Genomic DNA, 9,282 nt, shown 5'->3' with positions numbered 1-9,282 from the left:
TGTATAAGGCCCTACCACCTTCTATACGTTGTATATATGTCTTTCTATGTCAGATTTTAGGTGATGCATCCTAGATCCTGTCATTATTTTTCTTGTTTTCCTATCTTTGGTCAGTTCATTTCGTGTCCAGTTAAGGATATTGTAGCTGTAACTTATAACTGGGACAGCTAAAGTGTTGATACCTATTATCTTGTTTTTAGCATTGAGCTCTGTTTTTAGTATTGATCTAACTCGTCTATAATATAATTTTTTTATTTTCTCTTTCATTTGTGTGTGTTGTGTCTTATCTAGTTCATGGATTCCTAAGTATTATTATTATTATTATTATTATTATTATTATTATTATTATTATTATTATTGAGTAGTCTTATGTTTATCCCGTGCTTTGTCTACACTACCAAGCGCAGCTCTGTGTGTCTTGGGTATGTATAGTGGTTTGTTGTAATGCTCTTAATTTTACTGGATTGAAAGTGTTTTACGTAGTACATGTCCAGTGCCTAGTAGTGCTGTGTGCGCCTACTATGATAGGAATTGTTTATGGTTTTAGACTCCACATTCTAGTCATCTCTATTTCCATATCTTTGCAGTTTGAAAGTTTCTCCGCTTGTTTTAGAGAAACATTGTCATCTGTTGGTATCGATAAGAAAGCAAGTTTTCTTGATGATCTCTGACAACTTTGTCCTTATTTATTATTATTATTATTATTATTATTGCTGTTGTTGTAGTTGTTGTTGTTGTTATTATTATTCAGTACTCTTATGTGTATCATGTGCTCCCACTGCACTACCGAGCGCAGCTCTGTGTGCCTTGGGTATGTGGTGTGATTTGTTGTGAAGCTCTTATTTTTACTGTATTGAGAGTGTTTTACGTAGGATGTGTGTGGTGCTTAGTAGTGCCATTTATTATTATTATTATTATTATTATTATTATTATTATATTATTATTATTATTATTATTATTATTCTATGTTTGACTTTTGCTTTATGTCTGTACAAGTTGGCTCCAAGTCTCACCCAGAGACCTCAAGAGACAACAGGTTAGAAGTTCTGTGCCATATATTTGTTTTTTTTTTCCTCGCCCTTTTTTTTTGTGTTGTACTAGAGAATGTCTAATACATAAAAATAAAAAACAAATAAAAAAAAAAGTTTGTTTTAAACCTTGGGATTACATAGAGAGTATTTTGCGTAGGATATGAGCAGTTCCCTTGAGCACTATCTTTTGAATTTCTGCCATTTTTGGGTTTCCTGGCATCTGAGTAATGTAGCAATCAGCCCCTTTTGCTATCATTCCCAGGGCACCTATGACAACAGGTATTGTTTTAGTCTTCAGCTTCCACATTTTGCTGATTTCTATTTCAAGATCTTTATATTTGCTCAGTTTTTGGTAGGTCTTGACAGATACGTTTATATCGATTGGGACAGTCATATCAATGAGGAGGTATGTTCTTTGTCTGAAGTCTTTCAATGTGATGTCTGGCCTATTTGCATCTATCTTCCTGTCAGTTTGAATGGTGAAGTTCCAGAGGAGTGAGATGTGGTCATTTTCAAGCACAGGAGGTGGATTGTGTTCCCACCAGTTTTTTTCATGGGGCAAATCCAGGTTTTTGCAAATTACCCAGTGAATATATTGTGCTACTCTATCATGCCTACTGAGGTACTCTGTAGGCGCTAGAAGACTGCATTTGGAGACAACATGGTCAATGGTTTCATTTTGTTGTCGGCATACACTACATGTTGGGCTACTGCCGTTCTTTAATATGTTGGCCTGGTAGTTTCTTGTTGGTAGGCATTGATCTTGAGCTGCTATGATAAACCCCTCTGTTTCAGATTTTAAGCCAGAGGCCATTGGCCATTGATGGGTCGATATCTGCATTATTCGCTCTCTTTAGGTATTTGCCATAGAGAGGTTTTTCTTGCCATTTATTATTCAGAATATCTAAGGCCGCAGTTTTGGCACGGGTTTTCATGCGCCTAGCTTTTTCTGTGCTTGTTTCTTGTATGTCTATCTCTAATTCCGAAATTGGTTGTATTCGGAATTCACTTAGATATTCCTTTGCCTGTTTTGTGACTGAGTATGATGCTTTCTTGTTTTCATGTTTTGAGACAAGTTTTAACATCCAGTCCTCAGAGTTTTTCAGGTAGGTGTCTAGGCCAATTGTAGCAATCTTCATTGTTATTGCCAGTTGCAAAAGACAACGACCTCCCTCTTTTCTTCTTCTTCTTCTTCTTCTTCTTCTTCTTCTTCTTCTTCTTCTTCTTCTTCTTATTATTATTATTATTATTATTATATTATTATTATTATTATTATTATTATTATTATTATTATTATTATTAATAATAATAATAATAATAAACATAATAATATTATTATTGTTATCATCATCATCATCATCATCATCATCATCTATCTATCTATCTATCTATCTATCTATCTATCTATCTATCTATCTATCTATCTAACTAGCTAGCTGATATCCTCTAACAAACAGGGTGGTTTGCATTATCTAAATTACAATAAAGGTGTTTTCCTTTCAGGCTCTCAACATTTTTGTCACTCGCGCTCTGTTTATCTGACTGTCTCTCCTCCTTTCCCCCTCTCCTTTTTCTTTTTCGTATTCAGGATGTGATGCATATATATACTGCTACATGCGTAGAAAGGTATTCTACCTTTCGTATGCGTAAAGATAAATGTGTTTGCTCGAAGGCTCCGCTCCATTCGCAAAAAAAAAAAAAAAAATCGCGCGTGTACTGGAAATAATGGTCAGTTTATAGCTTTCGATATAACCAATGTACCAGAAATAAAGTAGCGAAATATAGAAATGAGGCATCTACGCTATAATATCTTAATCATGGAAATATTAGCATAAATCTAACTAGATGAGCATATTTAACGGCTCTCTGAAGCGTTAAATTCTTCATATTTTTATACTTCCACATAATATAAATAGGCAAATTTTACATCGTTAGAGAGTCATGTTCATACTCATTATGAGATACTTAAATTCGCGAAAGACTTTATTGGGTTGTCAAATTTATGTTGGTAATTGATCACGAAAGGAGATAAAAAATCTCTCGTGCACTATGTTATGGTTTGACACTATCAATAAAAGGTTTTTTTTTTAATCTCATACGAAGTATCTGTGTATGCTCCGGAAAAAAAACACTGAAAATGTGACGATTATTGTGCTTGCTATCTTTGTTGAAATGCACTCATGTTATAGGGGAAAAGTTCATGCTGTACATTGTGACACCATTCAGTGACAATTTTTTCCCCGATCCACTTAACGCAGCAAAGATATGAAATACTTTCGAGCACAGAGCAGTGCTGAACATAGAGAAAAGGAGAAAATAAAAAATCGCATATGCTTAAATATGTTATTGTTACATAATAATTTATCCTACATTAACACATTGATGTGGTTACCCTAAATTTAGTGTATTTAAAATGTATGAATATTATAGCTCACATTTTTATTGAGTGAAAGTATTCTCCCTCGCCATGAAATATATATATATATATATATTATATATATATATATATATATATATATATATACTTATATATATGTATAATTATATATACATACATGGTGGTCCAAAAGTCTCTGAAGAGTTTTAATTTTTAATAACTCCCTTATTTTTACAAATAGATATATGAAATTTTAATTCAATATGGAGGGGATATTGGAAATTAGTTTCCATTAGTCTTTTTTCATCATACCTCTGCATTACGTATCAATTATGACACCTTTTAAATAGCGTTCATTTTCAGCTTCACAAAATATGTTCTGTGACAGCTGTAATCAGGGTCCAGTTCCCTGATTTCTCTAGTGATATTTCCCTCAATTACACCAAGTCTCCCCACAAGTCAGGGCTGGTCAAGTCTAGGGAACGCGATGGCCAGTTGACATCGCAGTAGCGAGAGATAATTCTTTCAACAAAATATTGCCTCATCTCTTGCGGTATAACCAGTTACCTCATCTTGTTGGAACCACCTATGACATATATTGAATGGCCGGGCTCCAAAAGTTCTGGATCATGGACCTGTACCCCTCACCATTCACAGTAACAGCATTCCCTTCATCGTCCTCAAAGAAATATGGCCCGATTATCTCATCCACCATAATTGCACACCACACTCTACACTTTATGGACTGCAATTATCTTTGGTGCTCTCTGGGTTTGAATAACTGACCCTTGAATTTGTTAGAACAATTTCATTACATGGTGCGTTGAGCGGTGCCATATGTTTTCCATAATGAATTTCCAGGGCCTGGTCCATAAAAACCTTGTAATGAAAAAAGAATAAAAAACCGCTGCTACACATCGCTGGTCACAATGTGCTTCGTATTGTTTTAGCCTTCAAATGATGCCACCCCGCTGGCTAAGCGAGCAGGGCAATATATATAAACTTAGATAAACTTAGATATGTTTCGACCAAAGATTGGTCCACGCCATGTCTAACTTAATAGCACCACCTGATAGGATTATTCGAATCCTGTTTAAGTCAAGTTTTGTTCAAGTAGTGAGTTCTTGTTGGGTGTGTTGTATCAAGTTTTGTTCAAGTAGTGAGTTCTTGTTGGGTGAGTTGTATCTAATTATGGGTGGCTTATCTGGTATTCTTTGAAGGAATCTATCCAGACTCCGTTTAAAGTTGATAGGATCCTTTTCCTCTTTGATCTCCCTCGAGACAATATTAAATAGGGCAGGGCCTGTTGAGGAAAAGAAATTATGTTGCAGTGTACATGTATGTTGTGAGCAGCAGTATTCAAGGTGTGGCTGTACAAAGGAGGAAAAAAGTGGTATGATGACACCTTGTTCTCTGGACCGGAAAGTTCTTAAGATATATATATATATATATATATATAAAACTTAGATTGGTTTCGACCATTATCGGCCCAGACCATGGCTAACTCAATGGCACCACCTGGAACAGTCTTTCAGTTTATTATTTCGGTTCACCATGGACCACTCAAGTAGAGAGTTGTTGTTGTTGGTTGAGAGGTATGTAGGTGGTTTATCCGGTATTTCCTGGAGAAATTTCTCCAGGTACCGTTTGAAAGTTTTGGGGTCTTTTTTTACTTTAATTTCTTTCGGGAAAAATGCAAGACCATTTGCAGTGAAGAAACTGTGTTGCAATGTTACGTGATGTGACCTCGACTTTTGTATATACATATATATATATATATATATATATATTATATATATATATAATATATATATATATATATATATATAGTTAGTCCAAAAGAGACGAACAAAGACAAAAAAAATCAACGTGATCACTTGGTACATGTAAAGTATTAGAAGACGCTCAAGGAAGGAAAGAAAGATGGTTTAACGTTTCAAGCACAGACCCTTCTTCGGAAACAGAGGAAAGTCCAATAGAAGGGAATTCGGAGGAAGAAACTCGCCAACGATTCAGATGTGGTTGCATTATGAACATATAATATATATATATATATATATAATATATATATATATATATATATATATATATATATATATATATATATATATATATAGCCAGCGTGTAATGAATTGGCTGCCTTCAGTAAATTATATATTATTCGTATATGTCTAATTCCTTTATTGAATTAGTTTGACATTAAAGTCCCATTAAAGCGTGTGGATTTTACGGTTTGTAATTAGCCTATGATGTTATAATGTATGTGTCTCTCTTTGTTCTCCACCACCGCTTGACGACCAGTGTTGGTCTCTGTACATCGCCATAACTTATTCGTTCAGTAAAAGTAACCGATAGAATGCATGGATACATACCAGGCTTAAAATAATGAAAATTAGGGTCAATTCGACGAAAATCCCACAATGCAGTACCCCAACATGTAATGCAGTACCCGAGCAGTGTAATGGCTGAAGGAAGTAAAAATTATACACACACACACACACCTATATATGAAAAAGAGTAGACAAAAGAATAGATGAGTATCTTATGAGCTTCATTAGCTTACAGCTGATTTCACTATGAGATGTGGTGGTTTCGTAGATGAGTGCCTGAGGAACTCCTTACAGTTTCATCAGGGCTTCAAACATGCAGATGCATATTCATATTGAGTTCACTAGGTTATTAATATTGTAATACCTAAGCGAAATATTAAAACCCAAAGCGCTTGTGCTATAGCTCTCAAATTCTCGTCAAGTAGAAGATATGTGCAGTACAATTGAACCGTATCAATGGAGTAAACTTCTTAATCAGATTTGTGAATAAACTTGTTTGAATTATTCTATGAATGAATTAGTTGTCTTCATTAAAATAAGTATTATTCGTCTATGTCTATTCGTCTGAAAATTTCGAGACTAGATGTTCTTTTATTATTTTATTTGCTTCAGTCATTTGACTGCGGCCATGCTATCGACCTCAGGACTTTCTAAGCATAGTGCTTATTCTATCGGTCACTTTTGCAGAACTGCTAAGTTACGGGGATTTAAACACACCGACGTCGAAGGACAAACACAGACACACAAATATATACGTATATGTATGTATGTATGTATGTATGTATGTATGTATGTATGTATGTATGTATGTATGTATGTATGTATGTATGTATGTATGTATGTATGTATGTATGTATGTATGTATGTATGTATGTATGTATGTATGTATGTATGTATGTATGTATGTATGTATGTATGTATACGACAGCTTGTCTACTAAATCCACTCACAATGCTTTGGTTGACCCGAGGCTATATTAGAAAACACTTGCCCAAGGTGCCATGCAGTGGGACTGAACCCGGAAACATGTGGTTGAGAAGCAAGTTTCTTACCACACATCCATGTCAAAACTTTGGTTCAGACAGTAGAGTGATGAGAAAGTCGAATAAATCGCAAAATGGTATTCGATCTTAATGTAGCAATTTCTTACTGTCGACTATTTTTTTTCGGTTGAGCACAGATTTAAGAAGATTTAAGTGGTTATATATCAAAATGTAATCCAACAAATTGAGATCCCAAGACAATGCACTATTTTTTATATGTTCAATTAACCGAATATAACCCTAAGCAACTTTATTTTGAGTTACTTACAAAAATTATTCTGAATAAGGACTTATTTTAAAATTTAAGAACGTTGTTAGAAATGTTAGCTATTACAAAAGTTGGGTACATAAAATTAAAAATAAAATAAAAATTATTGGCATTTTTCACGCCTTAAATTTGCAAGTAAACATGCTACTCATTCTGACATATTTCTTCTTAATTAATTATCGAAGGATCTTTAAAATTTTTCTCTCTATTTTCTCTCTGAAATACCGCCATACTTATGTATTTTGATTTTGAGTATCATTTAGAATAATTAAAATTAACGGAAGCAAAACCGATTCAAGAAAATTAGCTATTCATCGTCATGATAATATATTTTATAACGAGTAAAGAATTATTAATGTTACTCCCTATTAAGAGTGATTCTTTGCGAAGTGGTGAGCTGGCAGAAGTGTTAGTTCACTGGGCATAATGTCTAATGGGATTTCGTCTTTACATTCTGAGTTCAAATTCCACCGAGGTTTACTTAAATAATCACCACTCGATCACTGGAGGTGATGCAATCTACTCATTCACTCCCAGTACGTTGCTGGTCTTGTGCCAAAATTTGAAGCCAATATTAATATTTCATGATAAAAATGGAAAATGTTTATTGCTTAATGATTATGGGTATTATGAGAAAGAAGTTGACAGTTCTGGCTATCAAAAGTATGAAATGTATTGTTTTATAAATATTTTTTTTATTCATGGAACTTACGTATACTTTCCTTCTGTTGTCGAATATATCTATTTATCAAATTCTATGATGTTTTAGAAATAATAATGCACCTTGACCAGGGGTCCACAAACACATCTAACAGCCAATTACTTCCCAAAATTATTATTCAAAATCCCTCCTTTTTATTAATAAAGTGATTGGTTAGAGTTTGTTCACACATAATTCGGCGTTCTTTGCCATGTCGCATATGCAAATTTAGAACTTAAATCTATCTTCATTTTAATTTCAGCAGAAGAAAATTTGCTCGCTGAGTTTTCATTCCTGATAGGCTCCCATAAGATGTCTTACCTGACAAATACTAATGCAGGAAAATCAAAAGTGAAACTGTTTGTAATAAACTAAAGAAAGTAAGAGTAACTTTGATACAAGCGCAGAAGATATACGACTCGAGTTTTATAGTTTTATGCTTTTTTTAGAGCTGATGAGATGAATAAAATCGTTAAAGGGTTTAATAAATTCACTACACAACTGTTTCGTAAGTCAATGAATATGTCAAAAATGATCATGTAGAATATGTACTCTGTGAGTTCTACAGGAGATTTTCTATATTAGTTTTGTAATTTTTTGCTCAGGAGAAGAACTGTAGACACCAGAAACGTATTTTACTTAATTGCTGAGCTGTCTATCCGCTGGTGCACAAATAATTGTAAATAAAATCTGAAGCGCAGGAAAACAAGGTTCTATAATATCTTTGTAACGACTTGGTATTAAAGTCTTAATATTTTTTCTAACTTAAATATAAAAAAAAAAAAAATATATATATATTTATATATCAGATCTTGAACTCTTCAGTTGCTAAAATTTAACAACCAAAAAATAGTTCAACGTTATTTATCTTGAAAATCATTTTATGACTGTTTTAGTTTTTGAAATAAATGCAAATTTAGCCTTAATATTTCTTGAAACATTAAATTTAAACGATAAAGATATAAAATTATTGTAAACAGTTCTTTTCATTCAGTATTTGTTGCAACTCACTTCGATAAAATTCGGAGAGTAGCTCAAGGCGGTGAGCTGGAAGAATCTTTAGCACGTAAAACCGTAAGAAATATTTTGCGGCATTTCTTACAGCTTTACGTTTTGCATTTAAATTCCACCGAGGTCATATTCTGGTAAACATAATTAACGCTCACCAGGCTAGTCATCCTATTTTCTTAAATATACTACAACTATGTACGGCTGAAATCTGTCAGTGGGGGTAAACTGTGTCTGATTTGTGTCTTCGCTTACAGCAATGAGCCTGAGTTTATCTGGATATTAAACAAGGATGCTTCTTCGATGATTCTAATGTACACGATGGTCCTAATGTGAAGTTCATTCGAAAAATCACATATCCCATACTTTAATTTCTTACTTGCAGTTCGTTCATCTTTCATTTGTTTCCCACCTTTAGACAGTGCCATGTTGGTGCACCACCTTGAAGAGTTTAGTAGAGCATGTCGACCAGAGTTCTTAAGTATCTAAAACCTGGTATTTGTTCTATCGATTATTTCAGCCGAA

The sequence above is a fragment of the Octopus sinensis genome, linkage group LG1, assembly GCF_006345805.1.
Source record: "Octopus sinensis linkage group LG1, ASM634580v1, whole genome shotgun sequence".
NCBI lineage: Eukaryota > Metazoa > Mollusca > Cephalopoda > Octopoda > Octopodidae > Octopus > Octopus sinensis.
This window is presented reverse-complemented; position numbering follows the sequence as displayed.